The 22,943-nt window shown below is 47.2% G+C and overlaps 1 long non-coding RNA gene across 1 annotated transcript in view; it reads right to left on the reverse strand.

The window, feature by feature from the left end:
* Positions 1-2,770: 2,770 nt before the first annotated feature.
* LOC142008643 (uncharacterized) overlaps positions 2,771-22,943 on the reverse strand; it is a 39,042-nt gene continuing 18,869 nt past the window's right edge. The window contains exon 4 of the long non-coding RNA XR_012644196.1: positions 2,771-3,040. This is a non-coding gene — a long non-coding RNA (uncharacterized LOC142008643). The remainder of the gene's footprint in view (positions 3,041-22,943) is intronic.

Genomic DNA, 22,943 nt, shown 5'->3' on the forward strand with positions numbered 1-22,943 from the left:
GCCCGCCATACAATGTTGGAACCTCAATGTGGTTCTCAGGTTAAAAAATTTACCCACCCCTGCTCTACATACTACAAATACAAGCCATTGAATATAGCCAATGTATCCAATCAGAATATAACAGCTTAAGCCATTGTGAGGCTCCCCCTCCCCATATTTTTAGGGAAAACCTTTTAATATGAATCTGCATAACTTGAATATGCTTCAGTCAAAACAGGGCAAGTAACTTCGTCCATTTGCGTTCTTGTATGTGAAGTTAAAATATGAAATTCAAACCTCCTTACTAGTTATAGGCCTTTTAGTGAAAGCCATTCATGGTACTTAAGGAACTTTATGGCCTGATGCTCAAGACAATAATCTATAAATGGATTTATTTTTCCTATAAGCCCACACTAGGGCTGGTCGTACAAAGACATGGGACCACGTCACATAGTACCAGAATCCATCTTAAAATTGGTATTCCATTGAGATGGGGAGAATGGAACCAAGACTTCCCCTCCTTGATAAAGTCTATTTAAAGGGTGGAAAGCAATCAATAATAGTCTTTGACTGGCTTTTGAAATGGCCATCTCACTCTAAGAGGATACACTAGAAGCTGTTAGACCCAAATCATCACCCCAATTCTGAAAAAACTGTGGGAGCAAGACAACTTGTACTTTGTGTGTAAAGCAAACACTACAAGATACCTCTGTACTGTTACGTATTTACTTTCATTTTTACAGATCATTGTTGTGAGTTTTTCCCCTTCTCATCACTCATGTCATAATTGATCTACCCCTATAAAAGATACATCTGAATTGTTCCTACTGTGGAGTGCACAGAGGGAATTTTTCATTGTGGAGTGCCATTTTGTATAATTTTTTTTCTCATCACAAGCTCCAGGTTATGCAAGTGTAATCACCAACTGACAGACTCAAACCTGGGACCTCTGAAGCTCAGTGCATAAGCCTCTACAGCAATGGTTCCCAAACATTTTGCTATCATGTTTTGATTTTTGAGAAATGCTCATGCCCACTCCTCTTTTTTACCACAGGCCAGCCACCCCAACCACCTGTGAGCCACCTGCCTGAGGCCCCCCCCACAAAGCCAGGCACTGCCAGCCCCTCTTCTAACCCCATCCTCCTCCTCCTTCTCCCCCACAGCCTACACTCACTCACCTTTGCAGGAGGCATCTAGCTGGATGTGGGCCTTCATTGGCTGCCTGCTTTTTATAGTGGCTACACTGGGCTGTCCACGTGAAATGGGAGGGACTGAGAGCCGGAAGCAAGGGCCACCTTTTTCTTTGGGTGGGGGAATGACTTTGTGACTTTGGGGGGAGCTGGGTTGTCTTGACCCCCCCTCTGAATTTCTTCACACCTTCCCAGGGCACATACCCACCCAGTTGGGGAAAACATACTCTACAGGTTGAGTTAAAAGCCAGCAGGCTGTCAGCTGAGGCCATGAAGGAGAGTCACACTTTCTCTCTGTAATGGGTCTAAGTGCCATTACATGGGACAGCGAACTGCACCCAGTACATTTGTGGGTTACACAAGCATTACCAGTAATGTTTATCTCCCCAGAATCACTGCTTCAACCCTAATTTTGAGAACTTATTTGAATGGATGGAGGAGCTTGGCTAGAAACCATAAGAGCAGGGATCCTAACAAGGAAACCTTCCTGATGGTAGTGTGTAGGGAGATATCAAAGGAAGGATGCTTAAAAATCCTAACAATTCCTGTTGGAGGTTATAGAAGAGGAATAGGAGACCTTTGGAGAAGAAGTCAAGAGCCACAGGTAATTAGAGTTTAGGGAGGGGAATTCTGGATGGAAGTTTTGGTAATTGGGACAGTGAAATGGAAGAAACTTTGGAAGACTTATTACTGAAGCTGTGGTAGCATCAGCGTCCATACCACATTTTGCTGGGCTGTGTACCCATACAAATTACAAAAGAAGCAATCCATGTCCCAAAAGGCTTTTAATCTAAGTAAATTGTTCCTAAGTTTTGATAAGATTCCAAGATGCTGGGGTGGGATTTCACCAGTTATCAAAAGTAGCACCTTGCCCTGTTGAAAAGAACCCCAATACAAGCTGAGAACATTGAAATGATTGGGTTTCTGTCGCTGACAGAGGAGACTATAGAGTAATACACAAAATAACAAATTGCTTAACAGAAAACAATGAAGTGCTATTGTTTATCATGTCATAATACAAGAACAAGAGGACATTGCATGAAACTGAAAAGCAATCGCATTGAAATAGATAAAAGGTTTTTAAAAAAAATGATAAAGCATACACACACTATGAAACTCACTGCCACCAGGTGTCATTGTAGTTGAGGGCTTAATAGGCTTCAAAAATGGCTTAGACATTTGTATGTGTAATAAGAACATCCATCATTACATTAGAAATTATTAAAGCAGGTTAAGATTATATAAACTCATGCTCAAGGGTATAAACTAAGCCCCAACTGAGGCTAGGAAAAAAACTTTCTCTATGGGCAGATTTTTTTATAACCATTGGCTCAGGCCCGATCAAATAGTTTGTGGGGTCCAAGGCGGCACGCCAGCAGCAGGCCTGAACAGTGGGTGGGGCTCACAGCAGCATGCTGACAGTGGATTGGAACACAGGGCCCTGAGGGCATGAAGTCCAAGGCAAACTGCCTTGCTTGTCTTGCTTTAAAGGCAAGCCTGCTTTCTTGCACCTTCCTCTGGAGTAGCTGGTTCACACCACTGTCATAGCCAGGATCATGGACTCAATGGATCCTATGCAGTGTGCCTGTTGCTATCTTCCCATTGTCACACCCGAATTTCTTTGGCTGGGGATATACTGCGTTATTCCAACCCTTCCAGCAATACCAGAGAGCAGCTTTCCAGTGGGTACTTTGCTGCAGCAGGGCACTGAGAGAGCGCGCGGTCCTGGAGCAGGTGGCTCACTTCACTCGTCAGGGCGATGTGATAGATGAGAAGCGAGGCAGTTCCTGAGAGATCTGTTTCAGGCTGGCAGTACTTCAGTCCCGTCTGATGTTCCTTGCAAAGATCTGGCAGGATCGAAGAATTTACAACTAAAACAAGCCAACAAAGCTTCCCTCAGCTTTGATTTTGCCCCTGAGAGCTCTGAGAGCTACGCCTGAGAGTGAAAGAACCAGGTCACTGCTGATTAGAGCCTGTTTTGATGTTGGATTGCTAGAATAGGCTCTGGAGAAAAATGGCTAGTGAGCATGAGATTAGAGAGCTAGCATTAAAGCAGATATGCAGGGTTGAGTCCTACCTTCTAGTACATGGTCCCAAGCAGACATCATGCATGGTTACTCCCTTGAGACGATATAGGGTGCTGCCCCCACTGGGCTCCACTAACCCAGAAGGACTTTCCTTAGGTATAAGAGGACTTATGGAGCACCACCAGCACATTAGAAATCTGCTGGTAGAGACACATTCAGCATCTAAAATCATTAGATGCGAGAAGACGTCTATAGCTGCCGGCTCCTGTTGTTGCAGGGGCCTGAGGATTGCAGAAATGTTAGTTTGCACAGACTCCCAGAGCCTGCTAGCCCCACGCTTCTCCCTGCAACCTGCCTCAGGCCCTGAGAAGGAGTTTGGGTGGGGGAAGGAGGGAGTTTGAGTATAGAGTGCAGGCTCTGGGCTGGAGTTAGGGGCCGGAGGGATGAGGCTCAGGGGGCCTGGTTGCAAGGGTGGATCTGGGTTGCAGGCTCTGAGATGGAGTTGGAGACTTGGGGTGCAGGATACAGGCTGTGGAAGAGAATGTGATGCAGGGAGGGTTGAGGCATGCAAGCTTTGGGATGGAGCCTGGGTGCAGGGTCTGGGCTTGGGGATCCTAGGTATAGCCTATGGGAGGGAGTTCGGGGACAGGACAGGGGGTGGGGCAAAGGGACCGAGCTCTGGAGGGAGTGGTATACACAAAGAGGTGTGGGGGAGGAGATGCAGGGGGTGCCGTGCTCACCCAGGACTCCCACCCCTCTGGCCGTAGCTCCTGCAGGGATGGAGGTCTCCGGTTACTACTGCCTGCCTGCTGCCCCCACACATCCCGCAGTCCCACGTGCTACCCTGGGGTAACTTAAAATGCCCTGGGGGCTACCACAAGTGGTGCAGTGGGGCTAGAGCAGCTTCCTGCTGCTCGTTCACTGCAGCTGCCAGCATATGTGTCCCTGCGGCCCAATGTCTGCATGCCGTGTGCTGCCCCAGCTGCTGGAAACAGCATAGGCAACCCCTCCCCACCACCCCAGGCTACAGGGACACACATGCTGGCAGCTATAGAGAGCAAGACACCAGAAGCCACTCCAGCCTGGCAGCGCTGCTGGCAGTGGCTTTTTAAGTCACCTTGGGGACAGCAGGTGGGGCTAGGAGACAAGCAGGGGGAGTGTGCAGGTCAGCAGGTGGGCCAGGGGATGAAGCGGGCATCGGCAGCAGGCAGCAAGTTTTGGTGGAGACTGGTTCCAGGCCAGGAAGTTTCCTGTCGCTGGGGCACCACGGCCCTATACGACTTGACACCTATGAGCAATAGGGAGAAAGTGGCCAAGTGGCGAGAGGTGGGAGGAGGACAGCAAAGGGGACGGATGAAAGAAGTGGAGCGAGCAGAGACAGCAAGCAGAGAAGCTGTGTCTACACATGAGCGCCCTTTTGAAAGGGCGAAAATCGAAGTTCGGCGGTCGAAATAGCAGCCATCGACAGGGAGCACCCGCTGCCATTTTTTGGACTGGCACTTTGATCCGCTCTTTTGAAGTGCCGTTGAGGTCTTTCGAAAGAGAGCGTCCACACATCTCCAAGCCCTCTTTCGAAAGAAAGGAGGCAAGAAATGCTGTGGACGGGGTCCCCTGGCCGACAAGCCCTTCCAGGGCCTCCGCCAGCTGCTTCCTTTAAAGTGTCCTTCCCTCCACGCTCCCTTCCACTTGAGCCGAGTGCTGCCCAGCCTCTCCCAGCCAGGCAGAGCCCACTTGTGCCCACCATGGAGGCCCGGTGACAGCTCCTACAGGAGGACGCCCTCAGCATGGATGCCCTGCTGGCAGTGCTGTGCACCCTCGCCGCAGCTGCACCCGATCTCATTGGGCGGTGGGGCGGTCCCACCAGGGCCACAGGGCTCCCCCCTCCCGGGGCACAACCAGGCTCCCCAATGCCTCTGGATGCACGCCAGAAGCACCGACTAGTGGGAGCACTTGATGCTATGGGAGTGGGGCGAGGAAAGGCATAGCCCTGGTGCAGCTCTTTTACCTTGAAGCTTACCTGGTCTGGAGGCCCTGCGCCAGGCAGCCCAAGGCAGCGGCATTGCACCGCTTGACCCCCATCTGGTGCAGGACCTCCTCGTCCTTCCAGAGCCCAAGGAGGTCCCACAGCTCCCGCTCCGTCCCTGAGGGGGCCCTTTTTTCTTCCACCCCCCTGGGAGCCCTACGGAGGCTTGGGGGGAGCCATGAGGCTCATGGGGGAGGGGTGGCTGCTGGCCATGCTGGTGCTGGAGTATGCAGCTGGAGCACGTGGAGGGGGGGCTGCTCCTAGCACACACTCAGCTTCATGCCATGGGTTTCCTGCATCCATGCAGCTTTGAGGCAGCTCAACACAGGGACCATACAGCCCCACTGCTGCTGGCTGCAGCAGCCCGCGCTCCAGCTAACCAGTGCCATGGTGGACCTGTATTTCGGAAGAGCGGGCTGTGGCGCGTCTACACGTGTACTCTTTCGATTTAGTATTTCGAAAGGGAGCGATCTTCCTGATACGGGATTGGGGTTCAGATTTCGAAGTCTGCACCCGGTTCTTTCGATTTTCTTTTGAAAGCTGGGTTTACACGTGTGGACACTCCTCCCGCTCTTTCGAAAAAGGTCCAGTTCTTTCGAATTTTTGTGCATGTGTAGACACAAAGATACAAAAAACAAAGTCAGGATAATACAGGAGCAACTGCTATAAAGAAACGAAAAACAAGAAACATTTAACCAACAATAAAAAGCCCATGTGTTCTATCAGAGAATAAACCAGGCATATCATTTCAGCCTATGGGCAGGCCCAAATGTGAGGGGTAAGGACCAAGGCAGTAGTCATATACTAAAACTTGGGCTTACAACCTTTAAATCTAAAGCTCTGTTCTTGTTCTTTGGTACTGGTGGGACGTGCTTCTACTGAACACCTTCTGACATAGCCCCTGTTGGCCATTAGCCAGGACTGGAAAAGAAATCAGATATTTTGCTCTGACAAAACCAGGTGGGACAAATTGATTCCAGATGTAAGATGACTGATTCATAAAATACTAGAATGGGAAGGGACCTCAAGAGGTCATCAAGTCCAGCTCCTTGCCCTTACGGCAGGACCAAGCACCATCTGGACTATCCCTGTTAGATATTTATCCAACCTGTTCTTAAATATCTCCAGTGATGGCGATTCTACAACTGCCCTAGGCAATTTATCCCAGTACTTAACCAACCTGACAGGCTTTTTTTTTCTAATATTCAACCTACACTCCCCTTGTTGCAATTTAAGCTCATTACTTCTTGTCCTATCATCAAAGGCTAAGGAAAATAATTTTTCTCCCTTCTTGTCACATCCTTTTAGACGCTTGAAAGCCGTGATCATGCCCCCACTCAGCCTTCTCTTTTTCCAAACTAAACAAACCCAATTCAAGGAGGAAATTCAGGGTCATTCACTTCCACCGGTTTACACCACGGAGATGGTTTGGATCCAATCAGTTTCCATAGATCAAGCTCTCAAAGGAACAAAACAGTCATGTAAACTGAGATCCCAAGTTAGTCTAAGGAAGCTCTGCGCTGGAGTGATTCTCTGTTTGTGTACGCTCATGTGAGCTACTCTCAGTGTCAAGCTAGTGTGTTCATAAATAGCAGTGTAGCTGAGGTAGCACTGGTAGAAGCAGTGGAGCCATGCCAAGTGTGACAACCTGAAATAGGTGGGTACATACATACAGTTGCTGATAGGGTCAGTTGTAACATGGAGCAGCCATCCACAGGCACAAGTGGGCTGCTCTTTAGGCTAGGATATTTGAGGTGCATAGACCCCTACATTAGTTGCTGGGGTGGGGAAAGTCAGGGGATAGCCTAAGTCAGCTCCATATTGCCTCTTGAATTACATTTTACATCTTGTTCTGCACTGGAAGGGGATCTGAGTTGGAAGTAGTCTTTGGTGGTGAATATAAAAGTGATCCCCCAGAGCACAAAATAGGAAGTGTGTGCAGGGGAAAGGGTGTTGCACTCTTAACTCCATTTGAAAGGGGGAATGGCTATAGCTAATCTGAGAAAATAAAGCAGTATAGGTGAGCCATGTGATTATCTTCTGATGGGTAACAAATAATTTCTCTGAACTAGAATGCAGGAATGCTGGTCTCCATAAGGATCATCAGGTATGTGGAGGAGACCAGACCGAAACTCAACTTTTTCTAACTTTTGTCATACAAGTAGACGAATGTTCCCCTGTGGCTGGCACAGTTTACAGCCTGATTTTTGAGTAGAAAAATCTGCTCTGATGCTCTCTGAGAAGATTCCAAATGTGGACACAAATCTCTGTGCTAGCGAAGCAATATCCTTTCATGCAGTATTTCAACATTTTCACATCTGGGCCAAGCGGATCTCTCAACTATGTAGGCATGCAGTAATAAATGGGAAGAGAAAGTTAACCAAACTTTTTTTGAACAGTGGATTCAAGTTCTGGGTAAGGTTCAGGAAAAGGGCAGGGTTCCCTGTTTACCCAAACTAGTTTGAACATCCCTCACAAAGAGTGGAAACAGTTGTCTAAGGTAGTGGTCCAAGTTCCCAATAGTTGTGTGAGGCTAAAATAATAGTTTAATTGATTAAATGAAGAGGCATGTGCTTCCTACCCACCAACGTATACAATGACTACACAGGAGCTAATGACAATCTGACGAATGAGACAGCTGACTGAAAAAAAAACCAAGAATTACCTTTTGCAGTTCTTGTTCCGCATTGGAAGGGGATTTATAAGACACAGGTTTCAATCCTGATCTTAGTCAAGCACAGCAGGAAGAAAAGCCTGTCCCTCCCACATATCAAATGAATTCCTTAACCACTGGACTAATCTGGGTGGGCTGTTGGTTGGCTGGCTAGGTCGGTCCCTCTCTTGTCTACATCATGTGTTGAGATAAGAGGAATACATTTTTTGTTAGTTTCAGTTTCACTTAATTGACATTTTCATGTAAGAAAGAGTTTCACTGGAAAATTCCAATCAGTTTTAGTTGTATTTGTCTGAGGGTCTGAAAGACTTTTTTTAAAAATTCAGTTATCATTGCTATTAAGCTTAGGGTAGTTGGAATTACCAATGACACAATATAAAGTAAATTCTAGCTAAGTCAGGTGATGGGCTGAACATCCACCAGACTGCTGTGAAGGTAATCCAAAACTCTGGAACCTCAGACCCGTGGCTTAGGCAGTGCTAGGTCTTAGCAGGCTGCAATATTGCTTCCTCCTTTGGTGTCTCCGGAGCATTTCATGAGCACTGATACAAACAGTTATCCTTTTATGGAAATGGTGCTCCTCAGCTCACCAGCCTTAGGTCACCAGGACTAAGGGTGAAGATACCTGAGTTGCTTAAGTACACCCTGTCCCAGAAAATGTCAGAAAGATATGAGATATGAGACTGTAATTCTTCCAGGAGGCATGTGTAATTTGTGAAGTAAATGACATACTCACACTCTTTACACAGAAGCCCAACACATTTGCACTTTTTACTTAACCATACCAAGGTCAAGGAAGCACATATCATTTAGAAAACAATAGCTGCTGTAACCACAATGCCCCTCACAAGCTCACTCTCCCCTTAAGAAATCATCTGGGTTCAGGAAAGCAGGCAAGGGTCCCTGCCTTTGCAGATGCCTGCATGCTGGGATACTCCTATCTCTTCCTGGCCTGGAGACAAACTGACCAACACAGGATCCCCAGACAGATCACCTCCTCCCTTTTTATAACTTTTAGCCCTGTTCATCAAACTCCAGCATCAAGGTGATCCACAGAATCCTGTCAGGTGACTTCATTACCACGCCAACCTCTCCCTGCTAAACCAGTTCTGCTGGTTGGGAAGCCAGTCTGTTGTTTACAACTAGTCCATTTCTGCGTGAGAGCATTGACCATCAAGGGATGGCTTTTGTAATTCTTCTGCCACCAGTCTTTGGACTTTCAGCCCAGCATGGAGGCAGATCAACAACAGAGAAGGCTAAAGGCTGCACATTCAAAATGGAGTTTGCAGCGGGGTAAAGGAGGCACTCACAACTTAGCCCGTTTTATGGTAATTCTTCATAGCATCAACTGGAATTCATACGTTAGGACAGACAGAGTCCAAGACTGTCGCATAGGCCTATAAATAAAAGCCCACTGGAATCAATGTGTCTTTCTGTGGATGGGACATGCTATGCTCTCCCTTCCAGCACTGGCCAAACAGCTGAATGCTGACCAACAGAGTTTTTAACAGCAAGGAAATGGAATTTATGGCTTAGTGGTGAATAGCCTTCTCTCTGAGATGCTCTCCTGAGTCATTTTTATTGTAAGCTAACCTCTTTGCCAATCACCATCATTCCTGACTCCTCATTACCAATACTGCTACCGGGAACCAGTTCTTTTGCTGAAGTTACTTCTGACAACTTGTTTGATAAGTGAAAGGAGTAGACGGACATTTTTTTCCACAAAGGTTTGGAGAAGTCACATGTATCCCATTCCCATCATAGCTCTGGGATGTTTTTCAAAACTATATCATCATGATATAGAACATATTGAAATAATAATGTAATAACCTTTGTAACAACACAGAGAAAGTGCCACTGCTCCTCTTAGCTCTGCTAAGAATTTTGTTTATAGTAGGACCCTTACAATTTATAAATACATTATTGGATATGTTTTTTGCTATATGCTTCTTGCTTTGAAACGCAAACTTAGAGCTAGTCAAAAATTTTTCTGGAAGATGCCAATATCTTGAAAGTGAAATATTTTGCAGAAGTTTGTTAACATTATTGAAAATTCTTTTGGAGAAAAAAAATAAAAAAAAACGCTTGGATTAGGTCCAAATATTCCTTTTCAGTCTTTTGAACTAAAATGATTTTGTTATCCATTTTGAAATACCGTTGTTTCAATTTTTTTTTTAAATTATAAACTTTTCTTCCCCAAAGAGCTGAAATTGGAACAAAAATACTTTGATTTTGTCAAAATATAATATTTTGATCGGCAGAGGAAGATTTTTTTCCAGCATTTCAAATTGGGGAGGTAGTTTGAACACTGTTTTCATTCTGGAATAGAACAAACTTCAAAATCACAAATTTCCCCCCAAAACACAACAAATCCATACCCCACACAGCTGTGCACAGAAGTTTCCTGTCAGATTCTACTCTCTCCCAACCCACACATGAACAAACATGAAGAAACGTGTTTTAAAATGTTTAGTTAATTAATTTTGACAAAAAATCAAATCTAATTTCACTGATTTTACCAGTTATCAATGTGGGTAACATTTCATGAAGATAATCCTCATCTGCACTATCTCCTATGCAATCTCTGCTTTGCAGGTAACTGTAGGAGATAGGGGAGATGCCTAGTAGTCACCCTCCCTGAGGTTCTCTGGATTCAATTTGCCCACTTTGCAGAGATAGCCCTTCAAACCAAGAATTGAGAATCCAATTGTCCAAAATTGAATAGTAGGAACATGCTTCCTCAGGATTCTGTGTGGCTTTATTTTCCTTCTAGTCATTTTTTCCCATAATTCTTATGGTGTGAAATTACCTTCCTTAGGACATGAGAATGCAGATCAGGACAGTATGTGCCAGTAACCAACCACATGTAGCTACTAGTTCACAAGGAAATGTGAAATCATATTAACCCCATTTAGCTGCACAGAAGCTGGTAGGAATGGTGGGTTAGTGGATAAGATGCAACGATTTGTGTGCAATTCCTGGCTAAGCCACATACTTCCTGTACAAACTCAGGGCATGTGTACACTGTAATAAAAGAGTATCCCTGGAACAGTATCTGAGCTCAGCTCAGGCTCTAGGGCTATCAAATATCACACTGAGCCCAGGCTCTTGTGTATGCCCAAATATCTACAAGCTGGGGTCAGTTGCCTCAGGCCAGAAATGCTGGTGGTCTTTTATCACAGTGTAGGCCTGTCCTTGTATACTATCACAATGAGCACTGTATAAATACCTAATACCTGGGGTGAATATCTCAGACAAGGGGAGCTTTGATTTTGCTGCTGAAGATTTTTCTATGAAACCTTACCTGCTCAATAGGCTATTAAGTGATTGTTGAAGGCCACATTTTCGTAAGTGGGCACTACATTATGGTTTATAACTCAGTTAACCCACACAAAAAGAGATAGACATTTGCATGTAGAAGCTCTTGATTTGCAGGTACATGTGAACAGTGTCTTACATTTGCAGGTGCAAAGCTACTTTAATTGGGAAGCTCACAATCCAAAAAATTTTGCACATTTCACAAAAAGGAGAAAAATTTTTCTTTCATGGTAAGCATTGCATGAAGCAAAGACCAGATGTTTGCCCCCACTCCTGTTTTAACTCTGCCTCACTCTCTCAGCTAGAGTTATTAATTATACCTTTTATTCTCCTTTATCAGCTCTTAACTTTCAAAGATTAAATGGCTTGATTAGCCCTGTTTAGCATTTCCTAGGTGGTTTATTGAATGTCACATTTAACATTCTGGCACCTGAGAGATGAAGCTAAATTCTTTTCACCTTGAAGGAATATAACTATTTTTTCCAGGGAACAAGAGAAGGGCAATTGTTATACATTGTACATTTTTTATTTAGATTCCACTATCCATCCGCACGCAGTCTGTCAGCTAAAGTTTACACTATGTATCTGTGCGGCGAGTCTCCTAGTCCAGGGGAGGCTAAGCCTTCACAAACAGGCCAACCAACCGCCTTTGGAGTGCCTCCTGCACTCTGCCTGAAGACCCCCACTGTCAGATGGATGATGAGAGGGGAGGCAGGAGGAGAAGGGTGGAGTGTGGCTGGGGCCTTGGGGAGATGAGGCCAAGTCAAGACAGAGCAGGGGATGGATCCCAGCTTCCCAAGGCTCCAGAGGCATATGGCGCCCTTGATTAGTTAAAAATGTTGACGTGGATTTTTTTTATTTATTTATTTTTTTAATCTCAGGAAGAAGTTTCCTAGGACTGTTACTGAAAAAGGCACTCCACAAAATGTCCTTTTCTAGCAGTCCCACAGTTTACAACTATGTAGAACCATACTTCTGATATGCCACTTTTTGAGGATGATGTGCTATAACCAATTCCTCTAGTCTAAATGGGACCCAGCCTTTCACCCTGTATTCTACGCCATGTGGTCTACAGACTAGGGGTGCACAACAGTGCTTTCTGACTCTGAAATTTATGACTCTGTGAACCCTTACCTGGCTCAAATGACTGCAGCCCCACTAGCAAAACGGAACCTATAATTTACTAACAATGATGAGAGATTCAGCCTTATCAGTTGCAGCACTGTTGGGAGCTATGTGATAGGTAGGGCTTAAGCATTTTTACTAATGTATACTCTAACACTGATGAGTGAATGGCACTGCACTGGTAGTATGAGGTACAGGTCCAATATTTTCCACAGTAAACAATATCTGGCTGGTGTGTGTGTAGGGGGGAGGGGAGGAAAGAGCCTCTGCATGCCTGACCTTCCGCTTAGCTGGAACATATTCAGCAATTTAAGGCATTGTCATTGGAGAAATCCTTGTGAATGCCTGAGATCATAGGCCTGAAAACAAATGGAGGGATTCTATCTCCACGCTCTGGTTAAATAGCTATCATTTCTAACATTTGCATTCCCCTTGCCCCGTAGTGAGGGGGATGGTGCTATCATAATTACACTACATTCTTCTGGATTCCATAATGAGCTATTATTTTGCTAATGGAATATTCAAGTAGTCTGCAGTAATTTATCAAATAGTCCCAAGTCCCATTTTCTCTGTGTGAATCTTTTTTGTTCACAGGTAAATTGATGTGTGGGGGGTTATCAAGGCTTTTTTGTAATTCAAATTAACCATTCCACCTCCCTTTCTGAAGAAAAGATCTTTAGACACAGAATGTTATTTCTTTTAAATAATGTTTAGAATTAGAATTGTGCAGACATTCTGTGAGTGGTAATTTCTACATTTTAATTTATTCTTACAACGTCTGCATTTCAACACTTAATTTTGTAAATTGGCCTGAACTGAAGGGGAGCAAAATGTAATTCAACTTCCCTTTATATCCATTGTCTGTTCCATTGTCAGACTAAACTGCACTGAGTTGGAGATGAAAGACAGAAAACCCTCTTAGTTTCCAGTGTTTTATTTCACCTACAGTTAAAAAAAAAAAAGCCCTGAATACACATACAGAATAAATTGAATACCCACCACATATACACATAGGTAGTGGGGAGTGAAAGAGAGAAACAGAGAGGATTGTTAATAGCACTGCATAGCATTGGCCGTTCAAAACATTTTCGGCACCCAACACTCTCTCCTTCAGTGCCTTTCTCAAACCCACTGCCGTCACAATGTCTCCAAGAGATCAGCCATTTAATGATGGTGTGGGGATATTGGCAACAGAAGAAAAACTGCAAAAGGCAATATACATAGATAAAAATTGGAACTATTTGATCCCTTTAACATACACATACCATTCAGCTGACCACCATTCACGTGTCCTACCAGATTGAGCTCAGCAAAAGAGTACCCATGTGTAGAGCTTATTGCAGATGCAGAGCCTTAGGTTTTAATGGAGCCTTAGGTTTTAATTGAATTTTAGGTTTGGAATGGAGCCTGTATCTTCCTGTGGATCTGTACAGCATCTCACACAATGTGGTTCTGATGTAGTTGGGGGTCTCTGAAGATGGTGAGTCCCCAGTCAAAGGTAAGTTGTCCTAAGCTCCCATCCAGGCACTTTCTCTGGCCTTTATCCCATAACCCAAGCTAAGGACACTTCCCTCCTTTTACCCAGTTATACAATTATAACAATTACAGTGTTCAGTGTAGCTGAAGTGTGACAACTGCCACTTGGCAGACATACTAAGGACTGAAGCAGGGACTTCCAGAGCTAAAAGCATAAATTTCTGAGGCCTGGGGCACACACATTTGTGGATTACAACAGTTACTAAAGGCCGCATAGCCAAGCTGTTCCTGGAGCCTGTCTCCCACCCTAAGGGCCCAGGCTCCGAGCTCGCTGCTGCCTTGCTGCGCAGTCCTTTCTTGAGCATCCTTGAATGCTCAAAGCAAGAAGTACAGTCTATCCCCTAACCAATCATAGGGCTAGACTTCACAGTACTGCTAGTGATACATGGAGCAGGGTAATTCCGCATGTCCATAATAACTTAATAAATACAGCAGACAATTCAGCAGCTAATGGGGGAACATTTTGATTGGAATGTTCTGTTATTAACAAATAAATACATCTCTTTGTCATTCCTCTCACACATCAATTCTTCTAATAATATCTTAAAATGTATGCTAGATCAGAAATCATTTTAACATCCTCCTGATGAGCTATATCCCCACATGTACAATACATTTAAAGTGACAGAATGCTTTAGGAAACTTCTTTTGCCACAATATCATTCATTAAACATAAATACTCAGGAAATGAAATTCACAAGCCACATATTTCAGCTGAATTAAGTTGTGCAATGTAAACATTTGGTTCACACTATAAATGTCTTAATATACTATCGTCTGCCTACAGTAATTTATGTTAAATAGAAACTAATAATGCCTAATCATGGCTCCGTTTCCCACGAGTCTATGATCAAGAGGTTAGAACGAGAATGCACACTAATATGCTTCAGTCTGTAGGCTATAGCTAGGCTTGGAAGGATTAGATTTTTGTTGGCAAATGTCAATTTCACCAAACACAAACCTGCAAAAAATATTCCCACTCTCAATAATCAGCATTTGCAGACAGGCAAGTAAGAAAAAGGTTGCTTGAAAACTTATTAGAGTTTGATTTAAGAATACTCTACTTATTTTGTGTAAAAACAAAACAGCAGAAATGTAGCACTTTAAAGACTAACAAAATGATTTATGCGGTGATGAGCTTTCATGGGACAGGCACATTTCATCAGATCAATCACCCAGCTGCATCTGACAAAGCAGGTCTTTGCCCACCAAGGCTTATGCTCCAAAGTATCTGTTAGTCTATAAGGTGCCACAGGACTTCTTGTTGTTTTTGAAGATACAGACTAACTTGGCTACCCCTCTGATACATCAGTATTCAAAGTTATTTTTTTAAAAGAATCAAATTCTTTCAAACCTAATTACTGGCAGCATAATAAGACTGGCATCAAGCCACATGGACCTGATTGGAATACTATCAAAACCCAAAAGAGTAGCTTTAGTCTCTAAAATAGAAATTTATTTGTATTTGTTCATTCAGTGATATGTGACTTTATCCATTTAATTTGTACAGTGATTTAACGGTGAAACAAACCTAATGCTCAATATCCTGAAATAAGAAAAATTTAAAAACAGATGTATACTTTGTACTCCCACTGAAACACTACTACAAAGAGACTAAGTTCTTCAATATTTAACAACACTACATTAACCATTATTTACTCTGTATCCAGAACTATATTCCTAACACACTATCTGTACCCAAGGAGGTGTAATCCCTGACCAATATAAAGACGTCAGAAAAAGCCCCTAGTGTAGACATGGCTACCAGCAAAAAACTGCACCTTTATTACTATAGCTTATTTTGCTTGGTGGCGGGTGAAAACAAGCTTGGGCAGAAGTGTAGTTTTGCTGATATGAGCTGCATTCACCCCAGTGGAGACCTCTCATGAGATAGGCCAAAGAAAAACCTGGCATTTACTGTCCCAAAAAGCCATACCATCTTATGGAAAGGCAGATTCTGATATGTGAAAAAAATCTACATTTTCATTGATTCATGTTGGTGGAATGTCAACTATCATCTGGGAATCAGGGGAGCTGGCATGCTATATTTCTTCTCTCCTTAGACTCCTGGGCAAAACTGCCAACAAATGCTTTAATATGGCACTTTCCCGCAATGTGGATATCTGCCCATCTCTACCACTTGGGGCTGATTTTGAATTGGCAGCCTTGATATGCAAAGTGATATTCTCCATTACTAATCCTGTGAGCCAATTCACAATACATTCTTGCACTAGAATGAAACGAAATTTTCTAAGGGGAAAAATAATTTAATGAGAAATGTTTTCTCTATTATTAACACAACAGGCGCACAAAAGGAACAAAAAATGTAAAGAATGAAAAAAATGCAAATATAAAGGGTTCTGACAACGGTATTGGTCCATTATGTGATGGAAATGGTAGAATGATCGAGAATAAAGCAGAAAAGGCAGAAATGTTGGTAAATTTGGGGAAAAATAGATGATATGGGCCATGTCTACACTAGCCCCAAACTTCGAAGTGGCCACGCAAATGGCCATTTCGAAGTTTACTAATGAAGCGCTGAAATGCATATTCAGTGCTTCATTAGCATGCGGGCGGCCGTGGCACTTTAAAATTGACACGCCTCGCCGCCGCACGTCTCGTCCTGATGGGGCTCCTTTTCGAAAGGACCCCGCCTACTTTGAAGTCCCCTTATTCCCATGAGCAGATGGGAATAAGGGGACTTCGAAGTAAGCAGGGTCCTTTCGAAAAGGAACCCTGTTGGGACGAGCCGCGTGGCAGCAAGGCGCATCAATTTCGAAGTGCCGTGGCCGCCCACATGCTAATGAAGCGCTGAATATGCATTTCAGCGCTTCATTAGTAAACTTCAAAATGGCCATTTGCGTGGCCACTTCGAAGTTTGGGGCTAGTGTAGACGTAGCCATAGGCTGTCATATTGTGATGATGATAATACTCTTTCCATTCCTCTGAAGGATGTTAAACAGAGATTACTAAAGTTAGATAGTTTCAGGTGTTTATAACTTGCATTCAAGAGTTTCAAGAGAGGTAGCCAAGAAGATTTCTGGACCTCTTAATGGTGCTGTTCAATAAGTCTTGGAGCACTGAGAAATTTGTCAGAAGGATATACTAATCCTCCTTCTTCTTTTTTTTTTCAAGGGTAAACATGATCACCTGAGTAACTGTAGATCTCTCAGCCTGACATTGATCCCAGGCAAGATAATGGAGCAGCTGAGATGGGACTTCACTCAGAAAGAACTAAAGGAGGGGAATGCAATGAGTGCAAATGAACATGAAAAATATATCCTATCAAATTTAGTTGATTTTTTTTCTAAATGTGATGACAAGTTTGGTTGATAACTCTGATAGTATGACATAATACACTTAAACTTCTGTAAGGCATTTAAGTTAGTACTCTATGACATGTTGATTAAAAACCAAGAATGATATAAAATTAACATGATACACAGGATTAAAAGCTGCTTAACTAATAGTTCTCCAAGAATAATTGTAAACAGGAAATTTTCATCGCCTGCACATCTACTAATGTAATATATGCAATTATGTGCCAGCAATGCCCTTCTGCCATACGCTTTGGCTAAACCAGACAGTCTCTATGTAAAAGAATTAATGGACACAAATCAGATATCACATATAAGCTGCGTCTACACGTGCACGCTACTTCGAAGTAGCGGCAGTAACTTCGAAATAGCACCCGTCACGTCTACACGCGTCAGGTGCTATTTCGAAGTTGAAATCGACGTTAGGCGGCGAGACGTCGAAGTCGCTAACCCCATGAGGGGATGGGAATAGCGCCCTACTTCGACGTTCAACATCGAAGTAGGGACGTGTAGACGATCCGCGTCCCGCAACATCGAAATAGTGGGGTCCTCCATGGCGGCCATCAGCTGGGGGGTTGAGAGATACTCTCTCTCCAGCCCTTGCGGGGCTCTGTGGTCACCGTGGGCAGCAGCCCTTAGCCCAGGGCTTCTGGCTGCTGCTGCTGCAGCTGGGGGTCCGTGCTGCATATACAGGATCTGCAACTAGTTGTTGGCTCTGTGTATCTTGCACTGTTTAATGAAAGTGTGTCTGGGAGGGGCCCTTTAAGGGAGCGACTTGCTGTTGAGTCCGCCCCGTGACCCTGTCTGCAGCTGTGCCTGGCTCCCTTATTTCGATGTGTGCTACTTTGGCGTGTAGACGTTCCCTCGCTGTGCCTATTTCGATGTTGGGCTGAGCAACGTCGAAGTTGAACATCGACGTTGCCAGCCCTGGAGGACGTGTAGACGTTATTCATCGAAATAGCCTATTTCGATGTCGCAACATCGAAATAAGCTATTTCGAAGTTGGGTGCACGTGTAGACGTAGCCATAGTAACACACAAAAACTGTAGGAGAACACTTCAATCTCCCTGGACACTCAGTAACAGATTTGAAATTATCCATCCTTTAACAAAAAAAATTTTCAAAAACAGAATACAAAGAGACACTGCCAAACTACAATTCATTTGCAAATTTAACACCATCAATCAAGGATTGAACAAAGACTGGGAATGGCTGACCAACTACAAAAGCAGTTTCTCCCCTCTTAGTGTTCACACCTCCACATCAGCTGCTGGAAGTGGGCCACATCCTCCCTGACTGAATTGACCTTTTCATCTCTGGCCTTCCTCTTGACTGGGACTCCCTCCTTTTCATGATCCTGTACAATTAGACCTGCCTGTGGAATCTCCACTACATTGCATCTGATGAAGCACATCTTTGCCCATGAAAGCTTATGCACCAAAATATCTGTTAGTCTATAAGGTACCACAGGACTTGTTTTTATAGAGAGAGGCAGGAGGGTTCAGTAGCTGCCTAGGTCTTGGAGACCAGTGATCACATCAATGTTTTATCATACATTTCATATGTGATCTTGGGAAGCCACTTGTCTCTCTATAGCCACGTCTACATGTGCCAGCTACTTTGAAGTAGCCGCGCCAGCTTCAAAATAGCGCTCACCACGTCTACACGTGGCAAGCGCTATTTTGAAGTTGAAATCGACGTAAGGCGGCAAGACATCGAAGTTGCTATCCCCATCAGGGGATGGGAACAGCGCCCTACTTCAACGTTGAATGTCGAAGTAGGGCACGTAGTCAATCCGCGTCCTGCAACATCGAAAAAGCGGGGTCCGCCATGGCAGCCATCAGCTGAGGGGTTGAGAGATGCTCTCTCCATCCCCTGAGCTCTATGGTCGCCGTGTGCAGTGGCCCCTTAAAGCTCCCCACCCCCTGCGTTCCTGTGCAGGAAGCTGAGAGCACGTGCAGGCGGTAGCACTACCACGCAGCCAGCCTGCACAACCCTCTGCAGCCACAGTCCACCACCCCTGCAGCGATGGCTGCCTGCCAGCCCCCCAAGCGCCCCCAGGGCACCCCCCCAAGGGGAGCCAGGGCTCCCAGGCAGCCAGCCAGCCTGGGAAAAGGCAGCGGGGCCCCTCCTGGATGGAGGCCGAGATCCGGGACCTTCTGGGGCTCTGGGGTGAGGAGGAGGTGCTCCAGGTAATGGGGAGCAAGAGGCGGAATGCGGATGCATTCGCTCGGCTGGCCGAGGGCCTGGCTGCCTGGGGTCACCCTGCCCTCACTCCTGACCACATCAGGAGTAAGGTTAAGGAGCTGCAGCAGGGTTATACCCGGGCCTGGGATGTGGCCAGCCAATCTGGGGCCACCCCCTCCACTTGCCCCTTTTACAGGGAGCTCAGGTCCACCCCGGGCCCCCGGTACACCTCCTTCCTGCTGGCCACTCTTGACACCTCAGCTGACAAGCCCCAGCAGGTCCCAGAGATGGAGTCCGCCCCGGAGGTAAGCCCTGCACCCCAGGGGCCCCCAAAGGAGCCCACCCCTGGGATGCCGGAAGAGGAGGAGGGGGAATCCTCCTCCAGTGACGGGGGGCTCCACATCACCCTGCCATCCCGGAGCTCCAGCAGGGCATCCGCCCAGAGGGTGTCCCCCAATCGTGGGAGTGGACCATCAGGTATGTACGCCCCCTGGTGCACACCCCCGGGGTTAAGGGGTGGGGACAACAGACATGACCAGGGCCCTCCACATGACCAGATGACCATGGCCCCAAGGACAGCAGTGGCATGTCCCTCAGAAGAGTGCATCAGCCCCTGCCCCCCAGCAGGACAGCACCTTGCCCCATCCCTGGGGATGGGGGAAGCAAAACCTAGGGTCTCCCGGGGGGGGACGGGACGGGACACCCATCATCAGCATCAGCATCTCCCGGGGACGGGGATGGGGAACCAGCAGCAGAGGGGTGGGGGGACAAGGGCCACGGGTCAGGGCCCACACTAACGGCCGTCTCCACTCTTCTTCCCCCCTGTGTTCCACAGCTGCACCATTGGAGGCCCGGAGAGTGCCGGCGAGGTGTCCATGGTCCCGGAGAGCCCACCAGGGCCATCCCAGCAGGCCAGCCCCTCGGTGGAGCACCAACCAGCCCCAGGATGAGGCCACCAGAGGAGGAGCCACCAGAGGACGGCGACGGACCCCCAGCTGCTCGCGACCCTCTGGCGTCAGCTGGAGGTGTCGGAGTGGCACTTGCGGGTGGAGGAGCAGCGGCTGGAGCTCCAGGAGCGTGCACTGGCCTGGTGCCAGGAGGCATAGGGGGCCTTCATGCGCACGTTCGAGCACATAGCGGAATACCTGGCCGCCCCATGCTGCGCCGCCCGCCACTCTGCCCGCCGCTCCACCCGCCACTCCGACTGCCGTCCCACCGCTGTCCGCCACCCTGGGGCCTTCCGCCGAGGGGGACCTGGGGCCTGCTGACACCCGCCAGCCATACCTGCCGGTTCGCCTGGCCCCCACCCAGACTTGGCCAGGGCTCAGGCCAAGGGGAGGGTCGCACCCTCCAACCCCGGGCTCCAGACAGTAGAGGGGTGCGGAGCTGAGGACGTGCCCCCCCCTCCCCCTTTGTACATATCCCCCATCATATATTTGTATATAGTTAGTCTGTGTTAGACCCCTGTTCTTTTATGGTACCTGTCCCCCCATGTAAATAGTTCCTCACTTTTGTTCTACTATATATATAGATATAGATATAGATATAGATATAGATATTAGTATTAATAATAAGAAAATTCACTGTTTTTTGGTTTCAAAAACAACATGTCCATTTATTTGCAAGAAAAGTAGTGGGGGGTGCTCTTGGGTGCTCTGTGGTGTGGGCGTGGGGGCAGGGAGGGTTGTGGAGGATGGGGGGTGCAGTGGGGGACCTGCCAGCATTCACCCCACGGCCTGGTCGAAATGGGCCTGCAAGGCCTGCCGGATCCAGATCCCCTCGGGGTCCACCTGGTGACTGGGGGCAGCGAGTGGCTGCACGTCAGCCCTGCCAGCCTCCACAGCCCAGCCCTGGAAGAAGGCCTCCCCCTTGCTCTCGACCAGGTTGTGGAGTGTGCTGCACGCACCCACAACCTGGGGGATTTTGGTGGGGCCTGCATCCAATCGGGTGAGGAGACACCTCTAGCATCCTTTGAGGCGGCCAAAATTATGCTCAACCACCTGGTGCACATGGTTCAAGCACATGTTGAAGCGCTCCTGGCTGGCTGAGAGATGGCCCGTGTAAGGGCACATGAGCCAGGGCCGGAGGGCGGGTATGCTGCATCTGCCACGATGCAGAGGGGTATGGTGGTGTCTCCTGCTGGGGGATGTAGGTCCCCGCCTCCAGCTGGTGTCACAGGTCCGAATTCCTGAACACCCGGGCGTCGTGGGTGCTGCCAGGCCACTCAACATAAATGTCCAGGAAGTGGCCTCGGCTGTCCACCAAGGCCTGGAAGACCACCAAATGGTAGCCCTTCCTGTTCAGGAAGCATCCTCCACTGTGCTCTGGAGCACAGATGGGGATATGGGTCCCATCCAGAGCCCCAAAGCAATTTGGGAAGCCCAGGCTGGCAAACCCCGCGATGGCGGCATCCGGGTCCCCAAGCCGCACGAGCCTGTGGAGGAGCAGGGCATTGATGGCGCAGACGACCTGCAGGGGAAGGACATGGGAGAGGACCAGTGAGGGGTGTGCAGGGTGTGTCTGGCCTTCCACCCCAGGGCTGCCCTCCATCCCAGGGCCCCCCCGCAGGCTCCCCCTTCCCTGGGTCATCTTACCTCCATGAGGACAGCCCCAACGGTGGCCTTGCCCACACCAAACTGCTGCCCCACGGATCTGTAGCTGTCTGGAGTGGCCAGCTTCCAGACAGTGATGCTGACCCGTTTCTCAACCGTGAGGGCACGCCGCATGGAGGTGTCCTGGTGCCTCAGTGCAGGGGTGAGCCACTGGCAGAGCTCCAGGAATGTCTGCCAGCTCATGCAAAAGTTCTGGAGCCAGCGCTCATTGTCCCACTCCTCGAGCACCAGCCGCTCCCACCAGTCGGTGCTCGTGGGATAGCTCCACAGCCGGCGGCATGTGCGGCCGGGGGGGGGGGGGCGGGTTGGAGGGCAGCAAGGTCTGGGGCTGCTTCCTCCTCCCCTGGGGACAGCTCCTCTTCTGCGAATAGAAGGCGGTCAGCTGCCTCCTGCATGGCATTGAGCAGGGCAAGCACTGCTCCTGCAGGGGCGGGTGTGTGGACCTCTGGCTGCTGCTGCTGCTTCCGGGGGTCCATACTGCCTCGACGAGGTGTGCGTGCCTGTGGCTCTGCAGACCGCGTGCTGTGCAGGCTGTGTGTGTCTGGGAGGGGCCCTTTAAGGGAGCGGCTAGCTGTTGCCCCGGAAGTGCTAGTCCGCCTTGTGACCCTGTCTGCAGCTGTTCCTGGCACCCTTAGTTCGATGTGGGCCACTTTGGCATGTAGACGCTCCCCTGCAGCACCTACTTCGATGTGGTGCTGCCCAACGTCGACGTTGAACGTCGACGGCACCAGCCCTGGAGGACATGTAGATGCTATTCATTGAAATAGCTTATTTCGATGTCGCTACATCGATGTAGATGTAGCTTATGTCTCTATTCCCCAGCTGTAAAAAAAGTGAGGAAAAGAGTACTTCCAAAACCCAAAGGGGGTTGTAAAGATAAACACATCAAACACTATGTGGTGCTCAGACTCTTTATTCAGATACTTCACATTAACTTGTAAAAGGGGCCATAAAT

This window comes from Carettochelys insculpta, chromosome 2 (genome assembly GCF_033958435.1).
Source record: "Carettochelys insculpta isolate YL-2023 chromosome 2, ASM3395843v1, whole genome shotgun sequence".
Classification (NCBI taxonomy): Eukaryota; Metazoa; Chordata; order Testudines; family Carettochelyidae; genus Carettochelys; species Carettochelys insculpta.